We start from the raw sequence: 21163 nt of genomic DNA, 5'->3' as shown, positions 1-21163 counted from the left end.
TGCGTGAAATGTGCTGTTGGGGTGGTGGTACAAGCAGATATATAGGAACATTTAAGAGATTCTTAGATAGGAACATGGAGGAAAGAAAATGGATGGCTATGTGGAAGGAAAGCAATAGATCGATCTTGGAGAATGTTAAAAGGTTGGCACATGATCCTGGCCAAAGGGCCTGTATTGTGTTGTACTGTTAAAGGTTTTATGTTCTGACTAGATTCCTTAGGCTCCCCGTCAACAATCTAGATCAGGTCAGGGCTTTGAAAGATTGCAGAGCATATTTGGAAGCCACTTGGGAAAACAGCAGAAATATGGTGTCTGATGAGTTTAACTAGAATTAGTCATTCATCATCACTTGACTGAATATGACAGCTCCTCTCTTCTGGGCTATGTCATGGCTGAAGCATTAACTGAATCTCCACAGGGGTTAGTTACTTCCTAGTAAACAATCATTCTTGTGATTATAGCAAATTTTACTGTATTTTTTATGGTTTTCTTGTGGGACTACTAATTCTGCCCACAATTGGTTGGATTTGGTGTTAGCAATGTAGGTAGCTCTGTGCTGTAGATTCATTCTGCGGCTGTACCATGATAAGCTGGATTTTATGCTCTCCTTGCATAACCTTCTGCAAGGCGGATATCCTTTTTACTTGAACTTCAAAATTTTGTACACAATACTAAAGTCTCATCTGTTCTTTCAGACTGACACATCAAAACAAAGAAGCAAACTTGTCTTTTCTATTTACTTCCAAAGCTAAACACAAAATCTGAATATCCACTAATTTCCAGCTCGTGGCTTGTGGGAACTCACTGCCATGTTTTCTACCTTACAACATCTATTTCTAAAAGCCGGTTGTGTTGATAGTAGAGTGCTTAGTGGCCTCTTTAGGTTGTGTATACTTGTAACTTGGCTTTCATGTACTTGTGGGTGAAACTGTGTGCAAAGCTCGGAAGACTATTATGTATTTCAAAGTTTTGCTGAGCTACATGGAGGATCTTTTTATAAAACCTCAAGTAATATATGTGATCAGATATTCAGCATGCTGAGAGTATGATTGGGTACAGTAGAAATGGATTTTTGATGCATATGATATTCATTCACATAGTGATGGCATGCCAGGATGAGACCTTAAGGCTGAGGGGCAAGCTTCAGCACTTTTTAAGGCCTCAATCACTTTTCAGCTGCTGCTGGAGATTCAGAAGTCTTCTTAAAATGTTTTTTTTTGTAGTAAATGGGTCCCTCTTATCCTTTCCCGCCTCACTATCACAACATCACTCATTAACCCTCTAATAATCTCGATGAGCCACCCCCCCCCCACAGCACTTCTTTAAGGATGCACAACATTTGCTGTTTTAATAGATTAGCTGTATTTCTCAAATGGACATCGAAACATACAGTGAAATGTGTCATTTAACGGCTAACAAAGTCTGAGGATGTGCTGGGGGCAGTCTGCATGTGTCACCATGCTTCCAGTGCCAATATAGCAAACTCACAATTTACTGATCTTCCTGTATGTCTTTAGGATGTGAGAGGAAATCAGAGCTTCCATGAGCTCACTGGGAGAACACCTTACAGACAGTGGTGGGAATTCAAGCCCGTTCGCCAGGCTGTAAAGCATTTTACCTCTGTAAGAGAAAATGCTGGCAGCACTCAGCAGGGTGGCCAACATCTGTGGAAAGTGAAACACATTTAATACTTCACCTCAAATATTCTTGACAAAATTTGCATCTTTTTGGATTTAATTTACTGTCCTTTTACCTGCTCCCTTCCTAGTATCCAGTGATGAAAACAGTCCTTGCAGGTGAAGCAACAATTCACTTACATTTGTTCTTATCCAGTGTCTTGCATGGAGTTCCCATAATGTGATTCCCTCTATACTGTAGAATCCAAATATAGCTTGATTGACTGTTTGGCATAGCTTGGAGCTCTGATGTTGTGGCCATTACAGAGACTTGGATGGCTCCGGGGCAGGAATGGTTACTTTGAGTGCCAGGCTTTAGATGTTTCAGAAAGGGCAGGGAGGGAGGCAAAAGAGGTGGGGGCGTAGCACTGTTGATCAGAAATAGTGTCACGGCTGCAGAAAAGGAGGAAGACATGGAGGGATTGTCTATGGAGTTTCTGTGGGTGGAAGTTAGGAACAGGAAGCGGGGGTGGGTCAATAACACTACTGGGTGTTTTTATAGACCACCCAATAGTAACAGGGACATTGAGGAGCAGAAAGGGAGACAGATTCTGGAAAGGTGTAATAATAACAGGGTTGTCATGGTGGGAGATCTTCATTTTCCAAATATCAATCGGCATGTCCCGAGAGTGAAGGGTTTAGATGGGGTGGAGTTTGTTAGGTGTGTTCAAGAAGGTTTCTCAACAGAATATGTAGGTAAGCCTACAAGAGGAGAGGCTGTGCTTGATCTGGTATTGGGAAATGAACCTGGTCAGGTGTCAGATCTCTCTGTGGGAGAGCATTTTGGAGATAAAGATCACAATTCTATCTCCTTTACCATAGCATTGGAGAGGGATAGGAACAGATATGTTAGAAAAGCATTTAATTGGAGTAACGGGAAATATGAGGCTATCAGACAGGAACTTGGAAGCATAAATTGGGAACAGATGTTCTCAGGGAAATGTACGGAAGAAATGTGGCAAATGTTCAGGGGATACTTGCCCGGAGTTCTGGATAGGTACCATTCCAATGAGACAGGGAAAGGATGGTAGGATACAGGAACCGTGGTGTACAAAGGCTATTGTAAACCTAGTCAAGAAGAAAAGAAGAGCTTACGAAAGGTTCAAAAAACCAGGTAATGATAGAGATCTAGAAGATTATAAGGCTAACAGGAAGGAGCTGAAGGAAGAAATTAGAAGAGTCAGAAGGGGACATGAGAAGGCCTTGGCAGACAGGATTAAGGAAAACCCCAAGGCATTCTACAAGAATGTTAAGAGCAAGAGGATAAGATGTGAGACAATAGGACCAATCAAGTGTGACAGTGGAAAAGTGTGTATGGAACCAGAGGAGAGAGCAGAGATACCTAATGAGTACTTTGCTTCAGTATTCACTACGAACAATGATCTTGGTGAGTGTAGTGATTACTTACAGTGGACTGAAAAGGTTGAGCATGTAGATATTAAGAAAGAGGATGTGCTGGAGCTTTTGGAAAGCATCAAGTTGGATAGGTCACCGGGACCAGACGGGAGGTACCCCAGGTCACTGTGGGAGGCAAGGGAGGAGATTGCTGAGATCCTGGCGATGATCTTTGCATCATCAATGGGGACAGGAGAAGTTCCGGAGGATTGGAGGGTTGCGGATGTTGTTCCCTTGTTCAAGAAAGGGAGTAGAGATAGCCCAGGAAATTATAGACCAATGAGTCTTACTTCAGTGGTTGGTAAGTTGATGGAGAAGATCCTGAGAGGCAGGATTTATGAACATTTGGAGAGACATAATATGATTAGGAATAGTCAGCATGGCTTTGTGAAAGGCAGGTCGTGCCTCACGAGACAGACTGAATTTTTTGAGGATGTGACTAAACACATTGTTGAAGGTATAGAGCAGTAGATGTAGTGTATATGGATTCCTGCAAGGCACTTGACAAAGTACCCCATGCAAGGCTTATTGAGAAAGTAAGGAGGCATGAGATCCAAGGGGACATTGCTTTGTGGATCCAGAATTGGCTTGCCCACAGAAGGCGAAGAGTGGTTGTAGACAGGTCATTTTCTGCATAGAGGTGGGTCACTAGTGGGGTACCTCAGGGATCTGCTCTGGGACCCCTACTCTTTGTGATTTTTATAAGTGACCTGGTTGAAGAACTGGAGGGATGGGTTAGTAAATTTGCTGATGACACAAAGGTTGGGCATGTTGTGGATAATGTGGAGGGCTGTCAGAGGTTACAACGGGACATTGCTAGGATGCAAAACTGGGCTGAGAAGTGGCAGATGGAGTTCAACCCAGATAAGTGTGAGATGGTTCATTTTGCTAGGTCAAATATGATGGCAGACTATAGTATTAATGGTAAGACGCTTGGCAGTGTGGAGGATCAGAGGGATCTTGGGGTCCGAGTCCATAGGACACTCAAAGCTGCTACGCAGGTTGACTCTGTGGTTAAGAAAGCATACAGTGCATTGGTCTTCATCAATCATGGGATTGAGTTTAGGAGCTGAGATGTAATATTGCAGCTATATAGGACCCTGGTCAGACCCCACTTGGAGTACTGTGATCAGTTCTGGTCGCCTCACTACAGGAAGGATATAGAATCCACAGAAAGGGTGCAGAGGAGATTTAGAAGGATGTAGCCTGGATTGGGGAGCATCCCTCATGAGAATAGGTTGAGTGAACTCGGCCTTTTTTCCTTGAAGCGACGGAGGATGAGAGGTGACCTGATAGAAGTGTATAGGATGATGACAGGCATTGATCGTGTGGATAGTCAAAGGCTTTTTCCCAGGGCTGGAATGGCTAACACAAGAGGGCACAGTTTTAAGGTGTTTGGAAGTAGGTACAGAGGAGATGTCAGAGGTAAGTTTTTTTACGCAGAAAGTGGTGAGTGTGTGGAATGGGCTGCTGGCAACGGTGGTGGAGGCGGATACGAAAGGGTCTTTTAGGAGACTCCTGGACAGGTACATGGAGCTCAGAAAAGAAGAGGGCTATGGGAATCCCTAGGTCATTTCTAAGGTAAGGACATGTTCGGCACGGCTTTGTGGACCGAAGGGCCTGTATTGTGCTGTAGGTTTTCTATGCTTCTATGTTTCTAACACCTTTCCCCAGTCTGCAAAGACGAGCCTGAGCCTTAATTCTCTATTTAATCCCCACTTACACCTCTCTGTTTCTGGAAAGGTTTGAACGAGGAACAACGCCTCGCCTTCCATTTGTGTAGGTTACAGTCATCAGAACTGTTGCCATCAACAATTTCATGTAAGCCATCCCCATTATTTGCATGGATATGGCTTCAATTTTCTCTGCTTCAGTCTGTTATGTCTCAGATAGCTTCTGTGTCATTTTCTTCGCACTACCAGTTTTATTTTAGGTAATTTTTACCTTCACCACCTTGGTCCACACCATATCGCAAACACTCTCTCTGTTCCCTCCGCCTTTCTCTCCTGCAACTTAAAACATGGTTCTCTCCCTGTTTTTCCAGTTCTGAAGAAGGATTCATAATCCAAATATAAACTCTGTTTCTCTCACGTTAATGCTGTTTGACCTACTGAGCATTTGCCATATTCTGTATTTTTAACCCCCATAATCTCCCTGTCCTTCCTTAAGTATCCTTCTTGACATACCCACCCCATCCATCTCAGCAACTGGCATCCACCTCACCCTGTTCATCCCAAGGGCAGGATACTCTGCCAGGAAATATGCAAAGATATGAAGCTGACCCTTTCACCTTGGACTGCTTACTATGTAGCTGAGCAGTAGAGTGGTCTGATGAGAAGAACGGAGCCTCATAGCTACTTGGTGACAGGTTTGGATATCAGCTAGCCACATTTCATTGAACACTTGCTCATGTAGACTCGAAGTTGGCAGAGAGTGAAAAAGAGCATGAGATGCCACAACAGACCAAGACCTGCTCAAGTGCTTGTCCTTGGGGATTGTCAACAAGCAGGATATTTTTGGAACTGTACTAAATTACAATAGATGTCCTGACAGCTGTCTCAATTGCATGGGCTTACCAGAGATTTGGAAGAGCGTATCTTGACAATCAGAATGTTGCACAATTTGAGGGTGTTAAGACTTCTGTTAAGTCAACCCAGATCAAAATTATTTGCTGACATGATTTTCCGTTCTGGAGCACTGTTGACGGATACCATCTGCCAAGTGTCCTTTCAAATTGTTTGAAAAGATAAGAGGTGAAATAAAATCCATGCAGACCCTCTTGCCTGCCAGTCCATTTTGCATAAAGTTAACTTGGGTTAATAGTTGAGGGATCTTCTCCACTCTGCCATGACAGGTTCATCACCCTGATCTGGCCAGCAACACGCGCCACATCTCTTGTTCTGTTGCATCAGCCCTCACCCCCCTCCTCCGCCTCCCTCTCCCTCTCCCCCATTTCCTTCTCCTCCTCTCCACCTCCTTCTTTCCCCCTTCCTCAGCCTCCTCCTTCTCCTCCTCTTTCTAGATCTCAGAGTCAGAAACAGGTTTATTATCACCAGCATGTAATGTGAAATTTGTTAACTTAGCTGCAGCAGTTCAATGTCATGCATAATATAGAAGAGAGAAAAACATAAAAATAATAATACATAAGTAAATCAATTACAGTATACATATATTGAATAGATTTTAAAACATGCACAAAACAGAAATACTGTATATTAAAAAAAAGTGAGGTAGTGTCCATGGGTTCAATCTCTTCATCACTTCTCACAGAGCAGCAGTGGCTGGAGTTTATGCGAGAAGTGAGGAAGGTGCAAGGCAGGTATATTCCAAAAAAGAAGAAATTTTCGAATGGAAAAAGGATGCAACCGTGGCTGACGAGAAGTCAAAGCCAAAGTTAAAACAAAGGAGAGGGCATACAAGGAAGCAAAAATTAGTGGGAAGACAGAGGATTGGGAAGTTTTTAAAAGCTTACAAAAGGAAACTAAGAAGGTCATTAAGAGGGAAAAGATGAACTATGAAAGGAAGCTAGCAAATAATATCAAAGAGGATACTAAAAGTTTTTTCATGTATATAAAGAGTAAAAGACAGGTGAGAGTAGATATAGGACCGATAGAAAATGATGCTGGAGAAATTGTAATGGGAGGTAAGGAGATGGCAGAGGAACTGATCGAGTATTTTGCATCAGTCTTCACTGAGGAAGACATCTACAGTATACCGGACACTCAAGGGTGGCAGGGAAATGAAGTGTGCGCAGTCACAATTATGACTGAGAAAGTACTCAGGAAGCTGAATAGTCGAAAGGTAGATAAACCTCATGGACCAGGTGGAATGCACTCGCATGTTCTGAAGGAAGTAGCTCTGGAGATTGCGGAGGCATTAGCGATGACCTTTCAAAAGTCGATAGATTCTGGCATGGTCCTGGAGGACTGGAAGATTGCAAATGTCACTCTGCTATTTAAGAAGGGGGAAAGGAAGCAAAAAGGAAATTATAGACCTGTTAGCTTGACATTGGTGATTGGGAAGTTGTTGGAGTTGATTGTCAAGGATGAGGTTACGGAGTACTTGGAGGCATATGACAAGTTAGGCAGAACTTAGCATGTTTTCCTTAAAGGAAAATCCTGCCTGACAAACCTATTACAATCTTTTGAGGAAATTACAAGTAGGCTAGACAAGGGATATGTAGTGGATGTTGTATATTTGGATTTTCAGAAGGCCTTTGACAAGGTGCCACACATGAGGCTACTTAACAAGAGCCCATGGAATTACGGGAAAGTTACATACGTGGATAGGGTGTTGGCTGATTGGCAGGAAACAGAGAGTGGGAATAAAAGGGATCCTATTCTGGTTGGCTGCCAGTTACCAGTAGTGTTCCACAGGGGTCTGTGTTGGGGCCGCTTCTTTTTACGTTGTACATCAACGATTTGGATTATGGGATAGATGGCTTTGTAAATAAGTTTGCTGATGATACAAAGATAGGTGGAAGGGCCAGTAGTGCTGAGGAAATGGAGAGTCTGCAGAGAGACTTGGATAGATTGGAAGAATGGGCAAAGAAGTGGCAAATGAAATACAATGTTGGAAAGTGTATGGTTCTGCACTTTGGCAGAAGAAATAAACAAGCAGACTATTATTTAAATAGGGAGAGAATTCAAAGTTCTGAGATGCAACAGGACTTGGGAATCCTCGTGCAGGATACCCTTAAGGTTAACCTCCGGGTTGAGTCAGTGATGAAGAAGGCGAATGTAATGTTGGCATTCATTTCTAGAGGAATAGAGTATAGGAGCAGGGATGTGATGTTGAGGCTCTATAAGGCACTGATAAGACCTCACTTGGAGTACTGTGGGCAGTTTTGTTCTCCTTAGCTAAGAAAGGATGTGCTGATGTTGGAGAGGGTACAGAGAAGATTCACTAGAATGATTCTGGAAATGAGACGGTTAACATATGAGGAACATTTGTCTGCTCTTGGACTGTATTCCTTGGAATTTAGAAGAATGAAGGGAGACCTCATAGAAACATTTCGAATGTTGAAAGGCATGGACAGAGTGGATGTGGCAAAGTTGTTTCCCATGATGGGGGAGTCTAGTACGAGAGGGCATGACTTAAGGATTGAAGGGTGCCCATTCAGAACAGAGATGCGAAGAAATTTTTTTAGCCAAAGGGTGGTGAATCTATGGAATTTGTTGCCACGGGCAGCAGTGGAGGCCAAGTCATTGGGTGTATTTAAGGCAGAGATTGATAGGTATCTGAGTAGCCAGGGCATCAAAGGTTATGGTGAGAAGGTGGGGGAGTGGGACTAAATGGGAGAATGGATCAACTCATGATAAAATGGCGGAGCAGACTCGATGGGCCAAATGGCCGACTTCTGCTCCTTTGTCCTATGGTCTTATCTCTTATGGTCTTCTGCCACTTTACCTTTTTGGTCATTTGAAGTGTCTATGTTCTAACATCTGTGCTTGGTATATTTCAACTGTAACTCTCCATCCCCATTCTGGAGACTTTAGCTCACGCATATTAAGAACACCTTCTAATCCATCAACATTTGCAGAATTCCAGTAACACGTTTGATGGTCTATAGGTTGGGTTGTTCTAATCCCGAAGATTTTAGCTGCATTCTTCATAAATTAGTCTTCAACCAACATATCTTTTCTCTAAGCAGCCAGCCTCTTATCACACAAGCACATTGTGAGGGATATAAGGCAAAGAAATCATAGTGGCTGACAAAGAATATTGTGCACACCAACATAAATGTTTTTTCATGCCTTCTCATTGACTGTACATTTATAGATTGGAAGCCTGTCCAGTTCATGAACTCTCCAAATGGTCAGGGAGTTCTTGACTGCCACCCTTAAGCAGATGGTGACTCCTTGCACCTGTGAGAAGCCAGGCAGAACAGCAAAGCTGAGCACTTGTTCATTCCATCTGGTCTCTTCGCTCCTCCCGGCAATCAAACCATCAGGTGTCTGCCTGTTCCATTAGTGTGCAGTCACCTGTAAGATCCTGCAAATATCTCCAGTATAGCCTTGGCACAGGCTACCTGTTCCAAGCATTCATAGTTTCAAATGGCCATATTTACATACTTTTGTTTTAACTGTCGTCCTTTCACTGTTCCTTCAAGCTTGCTTATAGCAAATTCAAATTCAAATGCATTCATTGTTAATGATGCATGAGCGACTCTATTGGAATGAAACAACTGCAGTAGAAAGTGTCATTGTGCAATATTTCATAAAGTAGCAGGGCAGCCAAGCATTTCTTGTCAAACTGAAATAACCTGACAAAACTTACTGTTTCAAGACTTCGTTCAAAACATTTATAGACCTTCAGAGAGCACTGCTGGAGCCAGGCTGTTATAAGTGAATGTTTAATACCTTCTATCGTATGAAGCATAGAAAGAGATGCTTTGGCATCACTGAGACATCACTATTATGATATGTGGGTTATGACTGAAGAAGGGTGTAGTTGGACTCTTTCAGCATTTCATGCAAGGGTGTTTATTAGGTGGGTCAAAAATCAAACTTACAAAAATTAGAGAAAAGAAAACTGCTGATATAAACAAAAAGATATCTGCCAAAGAACACAATAAACGGCTCCATACTATTTTGCTCAGTGTGAAATCCTGGTAACTTGATCTCTCTGTCTCCCTGCTGAGAGTGAACCGCATCCTTTTATAATCACCAGGGGATACCATTTTTAATTGCCCTCAAAGTTAACACATGAATCAGAATATGACGCACCCCACAATGTAGTTACAATTATATTACAAAATAAACAGAAGTATCAATCTTTAACACAGTACAGAAATAATATATACATATTTACACATCCCCATTACTAAAGAAATGGAGTATTCCACCGTGTATGGTGGAAAGGCACCACAAAGCCATCCTGTGCACATTTAGCTCGGTCTAGGACCCATTATGAAAATATACGAGGGGAAAACATTGATGTGTGCACACTCAGCACGACAACAGCAGAATGACAAGACAATGTGTGTGTGTGTGTGTGTGTGTATAAATGCACATGAATAGAATGTGTTTACCAAGTGCTCTCCGTCACTGTCACCATATCATGCATATCCATACTGATTAAAGTTGCCTGCATTAATTCCACATCCCTCGATGCCTTGTTCATTCAAATATTTCCAAATATTGCCTAAGTATCACTGTTCCTGCCTTCACCACCTTGCCTAGCAGCTTATTAAAAATACCAATGATATCTTCTGTGAGAATTCTAGATTTGGTCATCTCTACTGTGGGAAGTAAACTCTTGCTATTTACCCTATCCATGTTACTCATTATTTTATAGACCTTTATCATGTCACATCTCAGCCTCCTTTGCTCCAGGCAAAACACATCTAACCTATCCAATCTCTGTTTATAACTCAAGCTCTTCAATCCAGGAAACATCCTTGTGAATCCTCTCTGTAACCTCTCTAGCTTGGTCTTGCCGTTCCTGTAGTTCTATATCATTCTGGAACTGCACACCAAGTGCAGACTAGCCAATGTTTTGCACAACTGTAAAATGATATCCCAACTCTGGTAGTCAATGCATCAGCCAATGAAGCTAGCCTTCCATGTGTCTTCTTTACTGCCCTGTCTAACTGCCTTGGCACCTTTAGGGAACCAGGGGCTTGGTGTCTCTGCAATAACATTACATTACTTAGACAAAGGAGCTCAATAGGTGTACTGTTTCATCCTGTTACATATATTACTTTAGCACACTCATTGCCCTCCCAATCTTCTTTGTTGCCTAAACTAAATTGCTTTCTCTCTTTCTTAATTCTGAAGGGTCTCACCCTGAAACATCGACTGTTTACTCTTGTCCATAGATGCTGTCTGACCTGCTGAGTTCCTCCAGCATTTTGTGTGTCTTGCCAGCATCTGCGTTACTTCGATTGTAACAAAGATCCGTCTTACCCCTTCAACTGTGCCTTCCACTGAGGCACTGATACCCACATATCAATCCATTTTGACTGTGCAGTCTTTGAGTACAAGAAGGCTGTTTTTACGTGATAAAGACCATTGTGAATTCTCTAAAGTGATCAGATCCACCTCTTCCTTATGTGTGATAAGATCTATACCTGTGTCTGCCGGGTCTGCTTACTCTCCTGGCAGAGTCTATCAGCTGACATAAGTTTATGCAAATTTTTATCAATACATAGCCCGTGATGGTATTGAGCTCACGATCCACAAAGCTCTAAACTCAAAAGGAGATTTTAAGCCCTATGCAATATAGTTATCTATGGATACCCTCACGATAGAGAGGTAATACTGTATCAACTAACTCTTTGAAGACTTGCTTAACTCCCTCTCTAGTTTCTACTCCAGGGTCTAGTTACCAATACACACTATTTGAATGGTAGACTCCCCCTCCATAACTAGGAGAAGATACCAGCTGAAAAAGTAGATTAAACACAGTTTAAACAAGACACATAAAAATTGCTGGTGTACGCAACAGGCCAGGCAGCATCTCTAGGAAGAGGTACAGTCGACGTTTCAGGCCAAGACCCTTCATCAGGACTAACTGAAGGAAGAGTTAGTAAGAGATTTGAAAGTAGGAGGGGGAGGGGGAGATCCAAAATGATAGGAGAAGACAGGAGGGGGAGGGATGGAGCCAAGAGCTGGACAGGTGATTGGCAAAGGGGATATGAGAGGATCATGGGACAGGAGGCCTAGGGAGAAAGAAGGGGGAGGGGAGAAGCCCAGAAGATGGTCAAGGAGCATAGCGAGAGGGACAGAGGGAGAAAAGGGAGAGAGAAAAAAAATTAATAATAATAAAAATAAATAAATAACAGATGGGGTACGAAGGGGAGGTGGGGCATTAACAGAAGTTAGAGAAGACAATGTTCATGCCATCAAGTTGGAGGTTACTCAGACAGAATATAAGCTGTTGTTCCTCCAACCTGAGTGTGGCTTCATCTTTACAGTAGAGGAGGCCGTGGATAGACATATCAGAATGGGAATGGGATGTGGAATTAAAATGTGTGGCCACTGGGAGATTCTGCTTTCTCTGGCGGACAGAGCGTAGGATTTCAGCAAAACGATCTCCCAGCCTGCGTCAGGTCTCGCCAATATATAGAAGGCCACATCGGGAGCACCGGACGCAGAATATCACCCCAGCACAGGTGAAGTGTCGCCTCACCTGGAAGGACCATCTGGGGCCCCTGAATGTATTTTATTTTTAATGATACATATTTAAATATAGACAAATAATTTTTAACACACATTTGAAACTCACAGATGATTTCTAATTTTTAAATTGATTTCTGAATTGCAAAAATTTATGAGCTACAAAGGATTTCCAAACACAAGTAAAATTCTTAAGAACTAAAAACACATACTAATGAATTGCAGATGAACGAGTCAGTCATCTCACAGAAACAGAAGGTTGAAGAATTAATTCTGTTTCATTTTTCTGTCCCACCATCATTTTGTCATTCTCATTGTCATTCCTAACAATTCTCAATGCTTTCTAATATTTCAAAGGTTCAAAGGTTCAATTTAATGTCAGAGAAATGTACACAATATACATCCTGAAATACTTTTTCTTCACAACCATCCACGAAAACAGAGAATTGCCCCAAAGAATGAACAACAGTTAAACGTAAGAACCCCAAAGTCCCTCCCCAGTTTCCCCTCCCCTGCGTAAGCAGCAGCAAGCAATGATCCCCCCTCCCCCTGCCAGTAAAAAAAAGCGTATTGGTACTGTCACCGAGCCCAAGAGTGTACTAAGCAATAGCAAAGACATAGACCAAAGTTACCCCAAAGGCTCTGCATTTCATCTGACATTCGACAAACCACAAGTTCTCTCTCTCCCTTATAAGGGAGAGAGAGGTGTCACCCCATTTTCACAGCGAGCGGGAAACATAACAACAACCCGCTGGTTTACAACATTAAAAGTCCGTTTCGTCGCTTTTTTCGAGTTCTGTATCCGAAGATCACAAAGACCTCAGGTCTTAGGGCCCACAGCGAAAGATTTTCCAGCCTCCCCAACAACACACGAGTCGTCTGCTGTGACACTGACTCTTTATCCACCAGTCTCCAGAAGCCCCAAGATCTTAGGCTTCCGCACACGATCGAGACTCTCAGGCCAAACCCTTGGCATATCGAATAACGGCCAGACGTGGAACCCGGAGAACGGGTCCCATTCCCGCAAAGAACCGAAGCCTGTGTGTAACTCCAGGTCAGGGTCTTCAAAAGAACCCTGAAGGGAAAAATAAAGATATTAAAGGTGGAAATAGAGCTGTTTCCGAAAATGCAAGCAAAGGAGTTGCCATTTTGCTATTTGTTGACATTATTTTCATGTAATGTTTTTCAGATATCTTTGCTGGGACAAATTAATTCACACAGATTGTCTAAAAGCTTTTGGGGACAGAGATCCCAGACACTCAAAATTATTGCTGTGAGGGATGATTCCTAGAGTACACAAATATCCTAACTATGGATTGATCAGATATATCCGTGACCATGTTTGATGTGCTGAGTGACAAAATCAGTCTGCTCTGCAAGCTTCCTTGAACTCAGTCACAATGGTGCAAATATCTTAACCAATGTTGCCTGATTAGAAACAGGCCCATCAACATACCATCATTGTCTTATGTTGATTAAACGTGGGCCGACAGGATCTCATTATTTACTTGTTTACAACAAGGAGCCGAACAAATAAGATTGGTTAGAAGTTTAACTTTGTCAGGAACGACTCTGACCCTGTGGAAAGGTGACGCTGTTGCACTAGAAAGCTGATGTTAGCAATAAGCCTCCTGGGCTCCAGAAAGCGAATATCCATCACGAGCTAATAGGCAAAGGTTATAACAATATCTTTGATATCTGAAATACCAGTGCATTTTTATGTAATAGCTGCATAATACGCCTCCTCAGCAACATTCCTTTTAATTTTTTTCACAGCTACGCAAACCAACCATTGCTCTGAGCAGGAAATTTTTACACAACTGAAAACTGCACAGCACTTTATATTAGTATTATATAAAAGAAAATCCCAGCTCTGTGGCAACAAAGTCTATGTGTGCGGAAGCATTTCAGTTACTGTGCGTGCCACACACCCTATGCAACTTAGAGGAAACAGTGCTTCCCAGAACACAAGCAATAACTTCAAGAGTCATTAGTTATCCAACAAGCTGAAACTTCTGTGGTGGAATGGTTGCAAGTGTTCATTTGGACATTATTCAAGCTATTCTTTGAATGTACCCTCCTCGAGTCATTTCAGTAGCATGTTATGTTGCCTGATAGTTTTGCAGCAGCTCTGGCCAGTAATTAGTCATCTGCTAGCTGTAATGTAATATCAGACTTTCACTACCCACATCAGAACATTTTTGGGCAATCTGGATAAAGCATTAGCATGAGCAGCCCAAATAGACTGGTCTCCCTAAGCAGGCCAGGCATAATAATGTTGACTGTTAAATGTGATTAACTAGCTGCCAGCTTCTACAGCATATCATGCTGAACATTTGCCCTTACATCTTCAGTATTTCATCTGAGTGAGCCACAGATGCACGGAGGCAAAGAATATTGAGGAAAGCAGAACAATGGACACCCTTTCCATCACATTTGTGCCTTTCAAAAAAAGAGCAATCCAGGCTAATCCCATTTTCCAGCATAATATTCCAGCTATAACACATCCATCTTCATGTTTTGAATACAATGAAGCTTTTTGCCTCTACCACCCTTCCAATCAGTCAGTACCAAACCCAATTTAGCATCTTGTTGAAAGAATTTTTTTACACCTTCATTTAATCCTTCTACTGACTGCTTAAAATCTCCACCCTCTGGCTTCGGTGGCTTCTGATGAGAGAAGCAGGTTCACTCTCTATGCCTTTCATAATTTTATACGTTTTCAGTTATCATTCTTCAACCCTGTCCTACAGAAAATAACCTGAGTTAATCCAATCTTTCCTTGTAGTTAGGATTTGCCAGTCTAGGCAAATGCCCTCTGCAACCTCTCTCAGGCAATCACATGTTTCTTGTAATGTGGCAAGAGGAACTGTGTACAGTACTCAAAGCAGAAGCACAGTATTTGTTAAGAGCTTAACAATCTTCTTCAACTTCCAAACATAGGTTACCTCTTTGGTCCCTCATAGACTCTACTTTTTCCCTAGTTATCCCCATGTCATATACAGTACTCATAAAATAGGTTTGGATTTCCTTTGATTTTATTTGTCAGAACTCTTTTATACCCTTTCTTTGCCTTCCTAATTTCCATTTCTTAAATTTGAACGCTGCACTCTTTAGATTTCTAGACGTCCTCTTTTATTGGGTTCCTAATGCCACATATGAGCTTCCTGTTTTGTTTTTTCCTTCTTCAATGCATTTTGTCCCTGATTGTCCTTTAACCTAAAGGTGGGTCACTGATTATTTTCTGCATACATCTTTATTCATAATGGAACAAGTTGCTGCTGTGTCAATCTGTATTACTAACATGTTTCCATTAATAAGCTTTGCGCCACTACTGGCACAGATAGTCCACAAATTAATTCCACATTGGCCTTATTAACTTTAATGTCATACCCTCTCCCTCTCTGTGTATTTCTTTCTGAGGCTTTGTCTCTCTGTGCAGTATTGTATGGGTAACATTATTTTTACATGAATCTTCAGACTTCTTCCAGATGCACACACTGTGTTTATCTCTTCAAAGGAGTGGCTGCCACTTACCCACTTAGTGCTAACCCTGTTACTGAAATGGAATTTTCTCTGCTGCTTTTTGACCATAAGTTATGGTGATATTTACACCTGGCCTCCAGCATGCTTCCAACAAGGATACAATTTTACGAGCCAGACTAAACGTGAAGTTCTCCATGCATACCAACAAAGAAACGATCCATTGATCACTTCAGTGGCCTTCTATGTTGCAGTAATGAGACTAAAGCTCTCCAAAGTGACAATATCCTGTTAACTCTCTCAACACAGCAGCATGGTCAGTCACACTTTAACTCAGTTTCTAATTGCACTTTCCGCATTTAAAGTTCTGGAGGAATCTAAGGTGGGGGCTTATATGGGAGGCAGGGTTTGAGGGTCGGCACAACATTGTGGGCCGAAGGGCCTGTACTGTGCTGTACTATTCTATGTTCTATGTTCTATGTTCTGCAGCGCCCCAGGATCTCAAATTGGTTTGGTTTAATTAATGTACTAATCAACTTTGTTACTACATCAATGAAAGAAATATCTTTGATTTCCTGTGGAATTACCGGATCAGCAAACATGTATGGTAATATATAATACAGTAGGTCTCAGTTATAGCAATTTTCAGTGCATGTACACTCTCTACATGATCTTCTACTTCAATGCTTTTGTTAGCCATATATTTACATTCACTGTTTGCAGTTTTCGATTGCTTTATGCTGCTTACGATGATTGTCTGTTTCCCTTTTGTCCTGTTTACAACTAAAAGAGTGAAGCTGCTATTCCTGTATCTTGAAATCCCTTCAAATCAGTCATTCTTTCTCTAGTCCACACTAATACAGACTATTCTTCTCTTTGTTTGCAGAAACTGCCTTTACCTTTTTATCCCAGCTGTTGACCTTAGCTGTGCAAATAAAGGAACTCAGTGTAGGTCTTGAGTATGTAGAATCCTGAAGAGTTTTTAATTTCATACACTTTCAGGGTCCTATGGTTGAGTGTCAGCAATAAGTGACGTCCTGAAGGTGTCATGGTCCGGTCCCCGATTCCTTGTTCCGGGGTTTCTGGTTTTCCCCAGTTTCTGTTGTGGGCACGTTTCTCGTTTTGGGGCTGAGACATAAATACCTCTGCAAACCAGGGATTCCTGGCTGGACTGTTCTGTTCTCCTCTCTGTCTCCCGCCCCCCCTTGCCTGACTCTCTGCCTGCTCACCTAGCCTGGATACCCCGCCTGTATCGCTGAAGTTTTTCTGCTGGAGCAAGACCGGAGCCTGGTTAGGTCAAGATAAGGAACTGTCTTTCGTTGCGTGGAATTGTCTCTCTTTGTCCACACCTTCGCTAGGGAGGTCCTGATGTTTGCCGCTACCTAGTGTAGGGAACTGTCTCTGTGTCCTTGCCTTCGCTAGGTGGATCTGGCCGCTTGCTGCCACATTGCGTTGGGATCTGTCTCTTCATGTTCAGTGTTCTGTGTGTGAGTCCCGGCCCTATGTTCTGTTCCCAAGGAGAGGTCCCGGCTCTGTGTTCCGTGCTCCTGTCTCTTCTAGTCCAAGGCTCCGTGCTCCTGAAGGCCCTCGTCCAGTCCGTGCCTAGTCCAGTCCTATCTGAGTCCTGTCCTTGTGCCTTCACCTGTCCTTGTGTCTCGCCCTCCCCAGGAGTTCCTCACCCAAGCCATGTCCAGTCCTGTAGCCTCATCTTGTCCTCGCCTAGTTCTGGAGTCCGAGTCCGAGTCAAGTCCCAGGTTCTGGGTCCTTGCCCAGTCTTTGGCTCTGAGTCCATACCCAAGCCTCGAAGTACCCAAGACCCAAGACCCCAGCCTCAAGCCTCAAGACCAAGACCCCAGCCCGCAGCCAAGCTCTAGATCCAAGACCCCAGCTCGCAGCCAAGCTCAAGATCCAAGACCCCAGCCCGCAGCCAAACTCAAGATCCAAGACCCCAGCCCGCAGCCAAGCTCAAGATCCAAGACCCCAGCCCGTAGCCAAGCTCAAGACCCAAGACCCCAGCCTCCTGTCCTGTAGTCATGTCATGTCCTTGCCTGGTTCTGGGGCCTGAGCCCGAGGCAAGACCCAGGTTCTGGGTCCTTGTCCAGTCTCTGGCTCGGGGTCCAAGCCCAAGTCTGTGTTCTTGTCCCTACTCCTTGTCTGTATCCTGTCATGCCCCTACTTTAGTCAAGTCCTGTTCCTTGTACTTCAATGTCTGTGTCTTGCATTTGGGCCCCGCCATCAACGCCCCCTATTGTGACAGAAGGTGTTACAGAAATCGTTTCTAAAAGCCACTTCGTTCACTTCAGTGCCATTCTGTGTCTAGAATATCCTCGTCACCAGATGTAATCTGTTTGGAGGTGATCTTGGAACTAGTCTTGAATTGCAGAACTTCCAGGTACCATCCTGCATACAAGTCATCAGGATCTTTCAAGACAGATTAATCATGCATATATGTGGTTGTTCCACATGTGCGCTGATGTCATTATACAACAGACTGGCATGAATATATTTATATACTGGGTAGATGGCAGAAAGGAGGGTGACGGGTGTTTTAAACATACAGTTTGCAGAAGAGAAAAGCACAGATACATATCATGTCGATGAGCAACGCTTCCCAAAATTCCCAAGTGTATTAATAGCTGGAAACCTGTTAACTTCTGACAGTGCAATTCAATATGTCATAAAATAATAATACCTCTGTGCCTAAATTAGATATTAAGTTTGCTGAAATATAGCCTTTGTGTGTTGACAAAATGAGCTTATATCTGTTCCAGTAGTTCTTCTCTGTATGTTATGTAAATCATGATAAATAGCAGCTCTGACAGTTTGACAAGTGTGTAGCTGGTTACTTTTCATTGTGACATCATCCATATTCCTTAATGACAGCTGGAGTTTCACAAAGCGTCCTTATAATATCAGCCAGTCAGAGATGGCTTTGGTATTAAGTTGCAGCATTTACTGAACAAGGACAGGATCATCAGTGACTACCGAATGCATTGGAATTTTTTTATATATAACCGGGATTTGTTTCTGGATTTGATGTAATAAATGTCAATTCTTCACATGTGTTATTGATGTGAACTCATTTCCAAGAATGATTTAAGAAGGCTGAAGGGTTTTTCCCCCCATCATATGATGTCACAATACTTGCCCATGTTACAAATCACTTTTGTGGTTCTGTAAAAGCATAGATCGAACGTCACAATAGGCTTGATAAGAGTTTCATCTGTCAGCTCATGCACGCTGCATGGAGTCCACACAGTGCATCAAAAGTAATACATTTAAAGGGGAAAAAACACTCTGCATGTGGCAATATACGAGCTGTTCATGAATGAACGCAGAGGTAGGGTGATGAAAAGATCAGCTCTATTCTATTTCCAATCAGCAAATTATTCATCGGAATGAAATTAGAATCTGGATGAGAGGTACTATGCAGAGTAAGGGATCTCTTAAGGACTATACTAAGGAAATAGTAAATGTCATTCCAAACCTCCAGCACGATGCTTGGTAGATCCCAAGCAAAACAGTTCCACTGGGCAAGGAGCTCAGCATAATGAGAAACAAATGTAAGTGACTACTCAGGGTTCATTTCCCTCCAATTCAATATGGAACACTGATACTTATTGGAAAACCTTTATTCCTTCAGAACATATTAAATTCACTGCCCACGGGAGGACTGCAGTGAGGAGGAGTCTGTGACCCACCTCTTTGCACACTGCCAGTTCGCAAAGAGGGTGTGGAGGAGGATGGATGGGCTAGTGTCACGTTTCATCCCCAGCAGCTGCATAACAGAGGACTCTCTGATCTACGGGCTGTTTCCGGGGATGCACACGGAGACCAACATCCGGTGCTGCTGGCAGATCATCAACTCGGTGAAAGACGCTCTTTGGTCGGCCCGAAACTTGATGATCTACCAGCACATGGAGATGTCCGTGGGAGAATGCTGCCGACTGGTACATTCTCGGCTGCAGGAGTACGTGCTGAGGGACGCACTAAAACTCGGTGCAGCCACCGCAAGGGCCCGGTGGGGAAGGACCACAGTATAGGTTTCTCCACCCGTGGGAGTGGGAGGGGTCGGTGGGCGGGGAGTATACCCCTCAACAATGATATGGTAAGCTGAACTACTGGAGTGTCACGTGGGTGGCTATAAATACGGATATGTACTGAGTATAATGGAAACGTATGTAAAGGATGAAAAGTTATTGAATGGTTTATTGTATATATTTATTTTTGAATAAAGTATATTTTGAAATAAAAAAAAATTCATAGGCTAAATACTGACAGTCTCCATCCTGCACTAAGAACAGGGAAGTGGTCATATTGACTCATGCTTACAAATTCCCTCAGAAATACCCATCAAAGGTACAATGACCATCTATGCTGATAAAGGCATCAACTTCCACAGATCTAACTCAATGTCAGGTGCAGAGTCTTGACACGTTTCTCACTTATACCCTACGCAAGGCAAACAGCTTGCTTGAAATAATCTCAGTTGTACCTTTGTCAGTCTGCTCTAACTCAGGTCCATGGAGTGAAACATCTACTCTATCTGGATCTACTTCTCAACGGTTTACCTGGAATGCCACAATAATATGCACACAATTCATAACTGAAGTACAGAGAATTAAAGCTTTTCTGCCTGTGTGCTTTTATGGCGAACTATTTTGATTTTAGTGTAATATACACTGAGCGGCCACTTTATTAGGTACACCTGTACAGCTACTTATTAATGCAAATATCTAATTAGCCAATCATGTGGCAGCAAATCAATGCATTAATGCATGCAGACATGGACAAGAGGTTCCATTGTTGTTCAGACCAAATATCAGAATGGGGAAGAAATGTGATCTATGTTACTTTAACCATGGAATCATTGTTGGTGCCAGATAGAGTGGTTGGAATATCTGAGAAACTGCTGCTGTCCTGTGATTTCCACACCACACAACAGTCTCTAGAGATAACAGAGAATGGTGGGAAAAGCAAACAAAATAAAACATCCAGTGATTAGAAGTCCTGTGGGCAAAAATGCCTTGAGAGGTCAGAGGAGAATGGTCAGACTGGTTCAAGCTAACAGGAGGGTAACAGTAACTCAAATGCACGTTACAATAGTGGTATGTAGAAGAGCATCTCTAAATGCACAACATTTTGAACTTTGAAATGGGTGTGCTACAGCAGCAGAGGACCTTGAACATAAACTGAGTTGCAACTTTATTAGTACAAGAGGTACCTAATAAAGTGGCCTCTGAGTGTAAGTGCAGGTATAAACAATTGAGACAAAGATTTGAATGAAAGTAGCTCGAAGCAAGGAAGACATCTCTTTGGGGTGGATAAAGGAAAAATTCCCTCATGCTTTTTTTTCTTTTACTATTTAGACTGTTGATGAATCACTTAGGAGAAATAATTGGTGGTAACACTTAACTAAAATGACTATTCAGCATTTTTGATTTTGTGGTAAATACATTTAAATTCTTTTATCCCTCAAAATTTCTC

This window comes from Mobula birostris, chromosome 21, assembly GCF_030028105.1.
Source record: "Mobula birostris isolate sMobBir1 chromosome 21, sMobBir1.hap1, whole genome shotgun sequence".
Taxonomy (NCBI): Eukaryota; Metazoa; Chordata; class Chondrichthyes; order Myliobatiformes; family Myliobatidae; genus Mobula; species Mobula birostris.
The sequence above is the reverse complement of the archived record's forward strand: the minus strand, read 5'-3'. Positions refer to the sequence as shown.